Raw genomic sequence first — 13,760 nt, forward strand, 5'->3', positions numbered from 1 at the left:
TAGATAGATAGATAGATAGATAATTTATTTATTTATTTGGCAAACGTATCCCCACCCATCTCCCCCCAATGGGGGACTCTGGGCGGTTTACAACAAATTAAAACAATAAATACATAATTAAAATTTATAAAAAAGAAAAACACATTTACACAAAATGGAAGGAAGAGAATTATTCAACCTCTCTTTGAAAATTTCCAGTAAAGGAGAAGAAACCTCTCCCCGCAGTAACCCATTCTGCTGACTGACTGATCTTCCTATCTGAAAGTTCTTCCTAATGTCTCCTCTGTATCTACATCCTCGAAATTTCATCCCATAAGTTCTGGTCTTAAAGTCCAAACCCTCTACAGTGTGACAGCCCTTCAGGTACTTGAAGACAGCCATCAGGTCCCCACTCAACCTTCGTTGTTGCCCTCCTTGAGCTGCCAAACAACTGCGGTTAAAATTTGGCATTAGTAGCCCAGATGATGTGGTCTTGTGGGAATTGCCAGCTGGATGGCTGCGATGTTTGCCAAATGGAGAATCATCTACAAATCTAGCTGGTCACAGTTTGCCCATTTTGTCTGGAGTCAAACCAAGGAATAATATTTGTATTATTCACGGATAGCTCCAGATTTGGCTTAATGGATTGTACGAAGACCCACGCTGTGTGAGCCAAAAGAGCTTTCTCTGGGGGACGTGTTCGAGGTGAGCTGGCAGGAGAGTTAATTTTGGCATCTTTCTGGCAGGACAGCCTTGGGCAGATGAGGAAAACTTTAAGGCTGTTGATGGCCTTCTAAGGAATTTCGAATTCTTTGGCTCAGCAGATGGGTGCACGGCTGGATTCATTCACAAAGGCTCTTCTGCCACTTATGCTGTTTGGGTGGTCAGCCCTGTTGCTTACCACCATGATCCCAGATCTTAAATCCTTCCTTTGTCGCCTCTTTTCTGTTTAGATTTGTACCCCGTTTTGCACTTTCCTTTGGCACTTTGCAATATTGATGGGGGAACGGGGGCTTTGTCATGCTGATACGAATTTGTTGGTGCCGAAGCTCATTGGCTCGGTGTATTTCAATAAACACATTTCTCCGTTTCGTGTGTATGCTACGTGTAGCTGGTCTTTCTAGCCAGTAAAAGCCACTTCTAAATAAAGCCTTTAGAATCAAAACAGCAAAGCAAAGACAATTTAAAATAGTTAAAAACAATTAAAACATTACCTAACTTATGGATATTATAGAAGGAGGGCCATGTTAGTCTATAGCAGCGTTTCTCAACAATGGGAACTTGAAGATGGGTGGATTTCAACTCCCAGAATTCCCTCACTTAACCACCTTGCTTAACAACCAAAATTTGTTGTTAAGTGGGGTGGTCGTTAAGCGAGGCATCACATAACTGCACCCATTTTAAGACTTTTTTGCAGCGGTTGTTAAGTGAATCACATGATTCCCCATTGATTGTGCTTGCCAGAAGCCCCCTGGGAAGGTCACCAATGGCAATCACATGACCCTGGGATGCTGCAACTGTCATAAGTGCGAGCTGGTTGCCAAGCACCTGGATTGCGATTGCATAACCGTGGGAATGCTGTGACAGTCGTAAGTGCGAGGACTAGTCATAAGTGGCTTTTTTCAGTGCTGTCATAACATCAAACGGTCGCTAAACAAATGGTCATTAAACGAGGACTATCTGTAGTTCTGTAATTCCGAATCTTCTCCCAGCTTTGGAGCAAACGTGCTCTATCCATGAGCAAGGCCTATTTTTGAAGTGCCTGAAAATGCCAGACCAAGCCTCGAGGTCCTCCTTTCCCAACCACACAGATCCCAGCATGGAGCTTGAAGGAACTCTGACTGTTTCTGCTCCAAAGAGTATCCCACCATTGCCCCGGCGATCAGCAAGCAGAGGAATGCAGATGTGTTGTAATAGCTCCATCGTGCGCTGCAGAAGTGCTAAGGAGCACCCGCTGACCCCTGGGGAAAAACTCACCCTGGAGATTTGACAGTCCTTCAAGGTAGGCTAGGTCAGGAAACAGGCCTGGCGGGGATGCCAGAAATGCTACGGTCTTTGTTGTGGTGTCTACGCACAGAATCTTGGACGACTATCCCAAACTTTCCTTGCCCCCTTCTGAAGGACCACCCAGTCAAGGCGGGGCTGTTCTGAGCCTCCTTCTCACGCTTTCAACTTTCCCTGGGCTCAGCAATCATTCCTCCTCCTCCTCCTCCTCCTCCTCCTCCTCCTCCTCCAGGCCAGAGCTAAACTCTTTTGCAAGACTAGTCAGAATGCTGGAGGCAACTTCTGAGAATTGGACTCACCCATCATGCCTAAAACCTCAGCCCAGCTCCTCTGTTCTGCATCTCCCCCAGCGACGCCTTTCTCTTCAGCTCTTACTGCAGTGTTTTGCTTCAGTACGTAGGTTGGGGTCTGCTATGGGTTCTGACCTCAGTCAGCTAAGCCATAGTCCCCTTCTCTTGGTGGCTGTGAATCTGTTGTGGTGAGCCCATGGCTCTAACGCAGTGTTCCTCAACCTTGGCCGCTTTAAGACATGTGGACTTCAACTCCCAGAATTCCCCAGCCAGCAAGGCTGGCTGGGGAATTCTGGGAGTTGAAGTCCACATGTCTTAAAGTGGCCAAGGTTGAGGAGCACTGGTCTAATGACTTGTGGAGGACTCGGTGGTGGTTGGGAATGAAGGATGGGCTATTCTGAACATCTGCAGGTGAAAGAGAGTTCGTCACAGTTGTGCAACCCGCATCGGGCAAGAGGCAGCAGTGACTCAAGCTTGTGGCATATCAGCTGGGGAGGATGCAAACCCCAGTGAGCCAGCTGACTTCTCTCTTGGTCTTGCTGCCCTCCTGACCTTCCTCTTCTGATACGCCAAGAGACAAAGAGGGAAGACCATGTTTTTGTGCATTTGGGCTTCCGTGGAGGTTAATCCAGCAGATGGAATGGGATATGCAAGCATCTGAGCTCTGTTGCTTTTTCGATCTGATCTGATCTGATCGGTTGGGGCCTTCGAGTCATGTTTGACTCCTGGCCACAGCTTGAACACCTCCCTGCAGTTTTCTCTGCAAGATTTCGGAAGGGGTTCGCCCCGGCCTCCTCCTTCCTGGGGCCGAGAGAGAAGGACCGGCCCAAAGTCCTCCCGCTGGCTTTGGGCTTAAGGTGGGAGTAAAACCCACGGTCTCCTGCCGTTAACCACGGCACCAAGCTGGCTCCCTTGTTTATCTTAGCAGACTTTATCTTTCCCCCAAGAAAGTGGGCTCAAGTAGTGCAGGCTGGGAGCCCAGGGTTTCCCGCCTAGCTACCTTATTTCCATCCTAGGCTTATTCTGATTCTTCTACTTAATTTTAGAAAAGGAGAGAGGGAAAGAGTGCAGAATGAACAGAGCGGTTTTTTTTTTTTTAACAGAGTGCAGAGATGAAGCAATCAGGAGTCCCTAGCCATAAATCATAATGTGGACTTCAACTCCCAGAATTCCCCAGCCAGCCTGGGAATTCTGGGAGTTGAAGTCCACACATCTTCAAGCTGCCAAGGTGGGGAAACGCTGGGCTAGACTGATGCAGGATTTAAATGATATTAGGTTGTTAGTTTGCTACTATATTTTGTCCCATTTATTGACCTTTTGAAACAAGGGTTGCTGACGGTTTTGCAAAAATCAGGAGGAGTCTGAGAACTTCTTTTCCGATTCAGGACAGCTGATGCCTTTGAATAAAGTGTATTAATAAGAAAAGGTGCTACCCGGCTGCCGATTTTCAGCTACCGTGGACTAACTCAGCTCTCTACCTCGGCGTAAATTCACACTCTCAACGGCCACAGTGACATACAAGGAAAAAGTCTGGGGAAGGAAGAAGAAAGCAAGCACTGGGGCTACCCTGCTCTTTCTCAGGCTGATTAATGGATCTCTCTTTTGCTAGGACCTTCTCCAGAATGTGTTTAGCTGTTTAATATCAGTATGCAGTTCAGCTAAGACGAATTCATTTCCCTGTTCCAGGCCCTGGGGTAACTGGCATCTACTGTTTATTTATATTTAAGTACATTTTAAACATACTGCTCTGCTACCTACGCTCTGGCTTCTCTCTCTTGATCCTTTGCCCCCACCCACTAATGCATGGTTAAAATCCACAGAGACCAAAGTCACGCTTCACGCTCTAATCCATTTTCTTCAACCTTGCATCTTCCAAATGCAACAGACTACAAGTCCCATTACTCCCGGCAGGCACCAAAAGATGGTCTGCCCTTTCTCGCTGGACCCTCCATGCAGGCATCGTGTATGTCTGCATTAGAAACATTTGCAGGGCTGCCCAACTCAACCAAAGTGATTCTGGCCAGCTTGCAGAAAATTCAACAGGACCTAGCAGGAAGAATACAAAGCCACTATACGTTTTTTAAAAATTATTTGTTTATTTAAAAGACTCGCATGGCTGCCCATTTTGGACATCACAGTTCTGGGCGGCTCACAAAAGCATAATAAAACCTATCCGAACAATAAAACCAACAGACACAAAAAGGGGGGAAAAGCGAATTTCGGCACCCCAACGAACACTCCCCAGTTGATCCACAGCTGCATTCCCTGGTCTCCAGCCTCACCTTATCCCAACACCTGATAGGGTGATGATGATGATGATGACGACGACGTGCCATCAAGTCATTGTCAACTCTTAGCAACCACATAGATAGATTTTCTCTATGATGATCTATTCCCAATGTGGTCCTTCGGCTCTTCCAATAGTGCCCCCATCACCCCTGTAACTGAGTCCATCCCCCTTGCTGCCGGTTGTCCTCTTCTTCTCTTTCCTTCCACTTTCTTAACATTATGGACTTCTCAAGGAAGCTGGGTCTTCCCATAACATGTCCAAAATATGGTAATTTGAGCCTGGTCATTTGTTCCTCAAATCATTTCCATGGATGGGACTTACTCTTAGAGACCTAGATAGACCTTCTCCAGGGTGATCTCTCCCCAGCTTGGCCCTTCAGGTCTTCCAATGGTGTCCTCATCTCTGCTGTAACTGAGTCCATCCCCCCTTGCTGCTGGTCCTCCTCTTCTTCTCTTTCCTTCCACCTTTCCCAACATCAGAGCTTTCTCCAGAGTGCTGGGTCTTTGCATCATGTGTCTGAAGTAGGATCATTTGAGCCTGGTCATTGGTACCTTGAGTGAGAACTCTGGGTTGATTTGTTTGATGATCCATCGGTTTGTTTTCTTGGCTGTCCATGGTCTTCTCAGGAGTCTTCTCCAACACCAGAATTCAAAGGCATCCATACTCTTCCTTTCCTGCTTCTTCAAGGTCCACCTTCTGCTTCCATAGAGGGTCAGAGGGAATACCAAGGCTCGCGTGATTCTGATTTTTGCAGGTATAGACACATCACAGTATTTGAATATATTTTCCGAGTCCTTCATGGCTCCTCTACCAAATGCCAGTCTGTGGTGTGTTTCTTGGCTTTTACTGTTTCAGTTCTTTTACTGTTGATGGTTGATCCTAAAAGGCAGAAGCTCTCCACCACTTTGATATCTTCACTGTCAGTTCTAAGGCTGGTTGTTGTGCCTGTTGTCATCAGTTTGGTCTAAACCAGGGTTTCTCAATCTGAGCAACTTTAAGATGCGTGCACTTCAACTCCCAGAATTCCCCAGCCAGCATGGCTGGCTGGGGAATTCTGGGAGTTGAAGTCCACGCATCTTAAAGTTGCCAAGGTTCAGGAACACGGGTCTAAATTATAATAAAAGAATAAAGCAGTGATCCAAACCGAAATGACACCACTCAGGGCTCCAAGCCATCCTGGCCCCAAGGCCCAGGAAAAGAACCAGCTGAGTTGGGGGTCAATCCTATGTTAGGAGGAAGGGAGCAGATGTTTTTGGGAGAAGGTGGTCATCCAAGTAACCCGGTCCTGTGCCACTTAGAGCTTTAAAGGTGATCATTGGGACTTTGAATTGCACTCAGAAGCCAACTCCGGCAGCTTGCAGAGCGTTGACAAAACAGCCACTTCTCCTTTTTGTCTGTTTTTGCCCCCCTCCCCAGTTTAAATATTCCACACTGAGATCTTCAAGAGGAAGGCTCTTTTTCGCAGTCCGCAAACTGGCCTGGAGGGGGACTCCCCCCCCCTGCAGGCAAAGTTGAGCAAAATAGCGTGAAACCGCAAAAGAGATTTTCAAAAAGAGTTTGAAGGACCTGGGGTGGGAGTGGTGGGGGAGAAACTTTCCAGAAGAGGAAGCCCTGGTGAATGTTTGTCCCAGTTGACCCGCAGAAGCCTAAACAAATAGTGCTGACTTGGTTCGGGTGGCGAGAACCGTTCGTTGCCCTGTGAGGTTACGGTTAAAGTGGTGGGAGGGTAGAAGTTCCCAGAATTTGAGCAACTTTTCTTTTGCACAAGTCCAGCTGCGGTTGAGCCTGGCTCAAGACCAGGCTTAGGGGTAGCACAACAGTCCCCCACATCTCCTGTTTGAACCTAGGAATTTAGGCATGAAGCTGCGACAGAGCTGGGATCGCCAGTACTGTATTTTTTTCTGACTCGCTGAGCTCCCGTAACAGGTCCGTGTGTCTCAGTTCTTAGTTAGTTAGTTAGTTTATTTGTCGTGTTTATATAGCTGCCCATCTCGCACAAAGTGGTTCTGTTACTCATTAGGGGTCTTAGTTAGCTCGCTTTGCCTGTGCAGCTCTGCATTGCTAATGATCATCAAATCAGCGGGGTCCGAGCTGATGAACTGTTGTATAATCAAAGGGACAAAGCGAGACGTGTTAGGTCTGAGGCTGTAAATTACAGTGCATGAGTACAAAAAAACCCCTAAAGGTGAATGGTAACCCTTCCCAATCTGTTCCTGTGGATCATTTTTTCCATGGATAGTTGACCTATCTCGTTCAGCCCAGAGGGACATCAAACACTCACTGTTCCCCCCGTCAATAATTTCTTCAATTAACCTTGGAGGAGAGGCACGGTGAGGGAAAAGCCAAGGGTAAGGAACCCAAGGATCTTTTCAAAATTTCAAAAAAGGATTCACTCCACTCCTTTCCACCGTTGTCTTCTTTTTTTAAATGATGCTCCATTCATGGATGCAGGGAGAGTTATAAGCTAAGCAGGAGCTTCAGACTGAAAGGAGCCTCCTCGCTGCCCCACCGCACACAGACCCACACCCACGCGGCATCCGCCACCTTCAGCATGCAGGACAGGATGTGGAGAAATGAGGCAAAGGTTCTCCTGATCTTTCCCTTTGTTCATGGTTTGGCAAGGTAATATTTATTTCTTTAAGGCTTTGCTTTCTTTCCTGGGGTTCTGAATTTACAAAACAACAGAGGAATCAGAGCAGAGGAAGACTCGACATTGATTTTAGCTGGTTTCTGGATTGTGTTGAGATGGGGGGCTTCAGGGCTTGGAACCCAGAGCACAAGAGGGGCTTTGAAGGACAGGCAGGCTGCAAATGATGGGTGATGTATCCTAACAGCAATGAAAGGGCCATCTATTCAAAAAGTTCCTTTCTTGATCACTTGGAAGGAGTTGTTTGTTCCTTGATCTCACTACAGTAACCTGTTGCAAGAGATCCACTTTACTCTTTCTAGAGCCCTAGGAAGAATTATTAATGGTTTATTACCTTTTGAAATGGGGGACTGTTACAGAGTTGGGGGCTAATTAGTTAGGGTTATGTCCGAAAGTTAGGGTTGTCTGAAAGGTTAATACACACGCGTGTGCGTGCATACACACACAGACAGAGTGGAGAGTAAGGAAGAGGATCTTTATGGAGTTACGCAGGAACTGTTATCTACGCAAAAGGGGCTGAAACATTTTTGAAGTCCAGAACATCCTTATAACATTTGGAAGCATTAGGGATCCAAGGGAACAAGAGATTCTGGCTTCAAAGCCAGAGTCTGGAAGACTGTAGAGCAGTGTTTCCCAACCTTGGCCGCTTGAAGACGTGTGGACTTCAACTCCCAGAATTCCCCAGCCAGCCATGCTGGCTGGGGAATTCTGGGAGTTGAAGTCCACACGTCTTCAAGTGGCCAAGGTTGAGAAACACTGCTGTAGAGACTGAGAAAGATAACCTTGATGGAAATATGCAGGATGGAAATATAAGGAAAAGGGGCTGAAACATTTTTTAAGTCCAGAACATCCAGATCACATTCAGAAGGGGCTCAGACAGACACCTCCCTAGTTAGAGCCCATCTCAATAAAGGGAGTTTTAGACTTCCGGTGGGGTTGATTTTCTGATCTGGTCTGCCTAGTGGGGCTGACATATACCATCCTTTCTCCCACATCACAGAAGTGGCATTTGAAACAGGAGCAGAGCCGACTGGGGGATTTCAGTGCACTTAGGAAAGTAGGTTAGCTGGCTTTGCTTTAATTATGGTGCTCAAACATGGTTCTTAGGAATGAACTCAGCTGACTCCGCAGATAACCCGTTTCCTCTTCTTGTAATCCAAGCCGAGGAGCGAACGTCTGTCCTCATCAGCATGGCTTCTCTGCAGATTGAGAGTAAGCTAATATTTAACAAAAGGCAAGGCAGGGGGTGAGAAAGTTGACCTAGTTTCTGTTTTGGTAGGACCCTGTGATCACAAGAACAGCAAACAAGTTAGTTGTGAACAAAGAGGGCAGTGTATTTTGACACAGCAGCTGCTGTTGTTTCTGGGTCCAGCACCAAAACTGTGTCTGTTAAGAGTTCTACAAGTTCAAAAGCTCCACGGTGGCGGATGGATTTTGATTGACTGATTATGCCCTGTCAAGTCAGTATTGACTCTTAGCAGCCAAACAGATAGATTTTCTCCAGGATGATCTGTCTCCAACCTGGTCCTTCAGGTCCTCCAACGGTGCGCTCATCACTGCTGTAACTGAGTCCATCCCCCCTTGCTGCTGGTCCTCCTCTTCTTCTCTTTCCTTCCACCTTTCCCAACATCAGAGCTTTCTCCAGAGTGCTGGGTCTTCGCATCATGCGTCTGAAGTAGGATCATTTGAGCCTGGTCATTTGTACCTTGAGTGAGAACTCTGGTTGATTTGTTTGGTGATCCACCGGTTTGCTTTCTTAGCTGTCCATGGTCTTCTCAGGCGTCTTCTCCAACATCAAAGTTCAAAAGCATCCATACTCTGCTGCTATCAGATTTTGCACATCTCCTGTTCAATAGTCATTGAATAGGTTGAGAATCATTGAGGCCTGGCCTTTTGCTTTCATCCAGCCTTTGGTAATGGTGAGTTCCCAGGCTGACAAAGATTCTGGAGCCTGTTATCTGTACAGACTGCAGAAGGCTTTTTCGTTGTCAGTGAAGAGACCGGCCTCTTTGCCGTTTCATCAGAAGGCTTTTGGGGGAAATGAGATTGTCTCCGCTCCAATCCACATGAGAATATATTGGTTCTAACTAGGGCAGTGTTGTCCAAACTTGGCCACTTTAAGATGAGTGGAGCTCAACTCCCAGAATTCCCCAGCCATGCTGGCTGGGGGATTCTGGGAGTTGAAGTCCACTCATCTTAAAGTGGCCAAGTTTGGACAACACTGAACTAGGGAATAGCTCCGTTGCTGGAATTCTTATAAAATCCATTTGATGTGATGTGATTTGATTTGATTTGATTTCAATTTAGGCAGCGGCCAGAAAGGCCTGACACGCCACCCAGTTTTACCTCCCCTTTTCTCGGTGCTTGAAAACTCCTTGGAAAGAATGCATGTTGCAATGTTGGTTTGTTTGTTGGCTGGTTTACTTCCATCCTGCCGGGTCCTTGCTGAGTCTCGGGAACGCTGTCTTTGGACTGTTTCTCAACCATTCTTACAGCAGGGCGATCAAAACAGGAAGCGCCGAGGCTGAGAGAAGAGACGTCCACGCCCTTCCCATATAAATAGCAGGGTTTTGGAGGGGTCCCCTTGATTTGGCCAGATATGTCCTCTGGTTTTTATGTCTTTAGATTTCTGCCCTGCTGCTGTTGTTTTGTTTTTTTTTTAAATCTAAAAATTTCCGGGATTCTGTAGGTGTTAAAACATTGGTTGTTTCCAATTTGGAAAAAAACACCAGGCAAACAATGAATACGGAAACATGCAATTCTTTATTAAATACATCCCTGGGGAGCTCCTGCGGCTGAGAAGGGACTAGAACCTAGGTTTCCCCAGCACCATCCCCAGTTCGTTCTTTCTTTCTTTCTTTCTTTCTTTCTTTCTTTCTTTCTTTCTTTCTTTCTTTCTCTCTCTCTCTCTCTCTCTCTATCTATCTATCTATCTATCTATCTATCTATCTATCTATCTATCTATCTAATTTTTCAACCGCCCATCTCCCCCCAATGGGGGAACTCTGGGCGATTCACAACAAACATTAGAACATAAAATATATAAACACATCAAACCTTAATTTAAAACATTACTAAAAAGAAGAAGGAGAGACCAAGACTTTGCTCTGGATCCTTTCTGGTTCTGCCCTGGGAAAATCCGTCTCTCTCCTTTTTGCCCTCCAGAGATATTTGAGATGCAAATCTTTGCTGAGGTGGGCAGTGGCGGTATGGAGGCACTGCCCAGCTGAAACACAGTCGTTCAAGGTTTAGCTGTACCAGTGTTTCTCATCCTCAGCAACTTTAAGATGGGTGGACTTCAACTCCCAGAATTCCCCAGCCAGCATGCATTAAGATGGGTGGACTTCAACTCCCAGAATTCCCAGCCAATTTGGAAAGGGATGGTGGAAGAAGGAATGTATTTGAATTTTAATGTTTTCTTGTATGCTCTGATTGGTCCCAGTGAGGAGAGGAAATGCCAGCTGCCTCCCCATCTTAAAAGCATGCTGGCCAGGGAATTCTGGGAGTTGAAGCCCACACATCTTAAAGGATGCTGGCTGGGGAATTCTGGGAGTTGAAGTCCACCCATCTTAAAGTTGCTGAGGCTGAGAAACACTGGTCTATACCAATGAGAAGGATAACCAGTTCTATCTGTGTCTTCAAGAGGGGCGTTGATGTACTTGCAGACAGGCTTTTGGGAGGGAAAACGGGTAGATCTAAAAACAGCCAAGAGCATCCTCGTTTTCATCAAGAATGTGTTGGAAATTCCGCTGCACTCCCCGTTTAGAAGCGTTCTTTTTGCAAGGTCAAATGCTGGTTTTCTCAGCAATGTTTGTTTTTCCAGAGTCGCATCTGACTTAACAGCTCTTTCAGTCTAGGGAAAACGTCAGACAGGGTGCAGGCCAGATTCCCTCTCCTCCCACCCCTGGTCCTGGCAAGGCAAATCCCGGACCTTGCTTATTGACAGAAGCACACAAATACTGGTTTAAAGAACCCAGTACGAGGAATTAAAAGCCATACAGGCAGCTTTCCTTGCCAGCAATTCCTGGAAGACGTGGGGGTTTTGCAACCCTCCTCCTTCCAGACGGGCTGCTTTAGAGGAGGCGAATGAAAAACCCTGTGGTTGAGCCCAGTTCCCACAGGGGCAGCTCTGCCAAGGAGACCTGTGGTTGCTTCTTTGCCATAGACATGCGGAGCTGGAGAAAGGATTCTGGGCAGACGCGTCCTTGGAGCAGCTACATACAGAGGTTGATTTGGCAGCTGGGACCCGCTTAGTCTCCGCGGAGGCCGCAGGGAGGGCCTGGGGATCTGGTCTGGTTGGTCCAGCCAGGGCAGGAGGCTCCCAGCGTTGGTGCCAAGGCGGGCAAACTCACACGCCTGGGTCTATTCCTTGAAGGAGTCCTTGAAGGAGTCTTTGAGGTTTGAGGACACCCGATCCGTGATAGCTGCCTGGGCTGGAATTCAGGGATTTCTTCAGACGAGGCTGCTCCTTTTCAGGTTCCAAAGAAGATCTGCACAGTTGGGGTGTGAGAGGCTGGGACGGGCTGGGTAGGAGCATTAGCGCTGGGCCTTGGCTTAGCACAAGGGCAGGCAGTCCAGGTGGCCACGGATACCTTCTCAGCGGTAGCCAGATGCAAAGATTAGGTAAAGCTTTGGGAAAATAATGGGGGATGCTGATTTCCCACAAGATGCAGGAGGGAACTGTAGCATTGCTCTTCTTAGCAAGGCTGGCTCTGGCTTTAGAGAATTAAGGTGTGTGTGTGTGTGTGGCCCACCACATGGAGTGCAAGAGTGTCCGCATAGCCCAGTGTTGTCCAAACTTGGCCACTTTAAGATGAGTGGACTTCAACTCCCAGAATTCCATGGCTGGCTGGGGAATTCTGGGAGTTGAAGTCCACTCATCTTAAAATGGCCAAGTTTGGACAACACTCGCATAGCCGGAAGGAAGAACAACACAAGGAAGTCAGGATGATCAAAGGGTTACTTCCTATTTCCTCAATTTGCCTTCTGTAAAATGGTAACGATCTTGCCTAAATTTGGAACAACGTATGACAGCCCTGCTACAAACAACAGCGTTGTTGGGCACTTCGTACATAAGCGGGCCCTACTTTGATGGTTCCTGAGCCTTTGGGTAGGTCTCAAATCACAGAGAAGAAAACCAGCCAACGCCAACTCATCCATCCATCCATCCATCCATCCATCCATCCATCCATCCATCCATCCATCCATCTACCATATTTTTATGCTTCCTGACTCCCCAATGACTCAAGATTGGTGGAATTGGAATAATACCAGTTGATGAGATTTGCCAGGCCGCCCAATCAGGAGACTCAAGGAGGCACACAGAGGTAAAACCTCCTTAAAAATACACCCACAAACTCAAATACGCAGATGCAACATTGGGTGAAAAAAATACAGATATGTTCCGACCACCCGTCATCCACTAGCTGGGATCGCAGATGGCAGGAGGTGTGTGAGAATGCCCGGGACAGGCTTCCCGAATTCCAGATGTGTCTGCTCCCTGCTTCCTCTTCCCCCACAGCTGCCAAGAACGGTCAGCTTCTGCCGGCAGCTAATGGCGGTGTTTTATTTCACCGCAACGGGAATCATTAAAGCTAACCCCAGCGTCTCCCGGTTTGGGCACCGCCAACTGCAGGGAAGAACAACTGCAAGGTTCGTGGGCTTGTCCCGTAACTGGGGTGCAGGCCAAGAGGCGGCGTTGTGTGCCCGCCCACGTTTTGTCCACGTTGGGATGAAAGCGGGTTTCGGGTCACTTCTGAACTGCCCTCTTGGCCCGGATGCCTTTAACCTGGGATCTGCGCGTGTTCCTGGGTGCTTCATCCCAGCCGTCTCTGCTCAGCTCAGAGCAACGGTGCAGATCCTCTCCCTGGCCCAGCCTCGCTGACCGCCTCCCACTTTGCTGGGGCAGGGGTGTCTGCAGGGTGTGGTCAAAAAAGTCAAGAGCGTGGCCCCAACGACCACCACCCCTCCATCGACATTTTTGGCCATACCCCTGCCTGGGGGCTTTTGATGGCATTGGGCCATTGTGGGACATTTCCTACCTGATTGATTGATTGATTGATTGATTGATTGATTGATTAAAGCAATTTATATGGATGCCAACCCCCGTGATGCAGAAAGACAGACTAAGGCTAGCTTGGTTCACAGTGACTCTGGGCGGCTTACGGAAATAAAATTCTGTACCTCCTTTCCCTGTGGACCAAGCTAGCCTTAGTCTGTCTTTCTGCATCACGGGGGCCACGGGGGGGGGGTTCACCCAACCCTGAGAGTTGCTAGCAGGCGTTGCTGGCAGCCGATTCTCTTCCCTCTCCAAAGAGCCGCGGTCTGGGCTGATGAGCAGCTCTCGGGGCCTGGGGTGCAGGAGACCCCCCCCATCAAAGCGGAAACCCCTCCTATATCTAGGCACCTCTTCAAAAGCCTCCCTGGATGCCACCTTCTCCTGTCTGGAGCTTTTCACCCGATTGGGGGTGGGGGGAAATCAGGTTGGGTCCTTCCGATACGCCCCCCGCCCCGAAAGGGAGCTGCCAGGGATGGTGGTCAGCTCCAAACA

At 47.8% G+C, this 13,760-nt stretch overlaps 1 protein-coding gene across 6 annotated transcripts in view; it reads left to right on the forward strand.

Moving 5' to 3' along the window:
• The window catches only part of PIGL (phosphatidylinositol glycan anchor biosynthesis class L), a 53,543-nt gene that overhangs the window by 3,968 nt on the left and 35,815 nt on the right, over positions 1–13,760 (forward strand). The window lies entirely within an intron of this gene.

Source organism: Python bivittatus, unplaced genomic scaffold, assembly GCF_059951505.1.
Source record: "Python bivittatus isolate LINGU-HERP-01145 unplaced genomic scaffold, Pbiv_v1 ctg000240_np1212, whole genome shotgun sequence".
Taxonomy (NCBI): Eukaryota; Metazoa; Chordata; class Lepidosauria; order Squamata; family Pythonidae; genus Python; species Python bivittatus.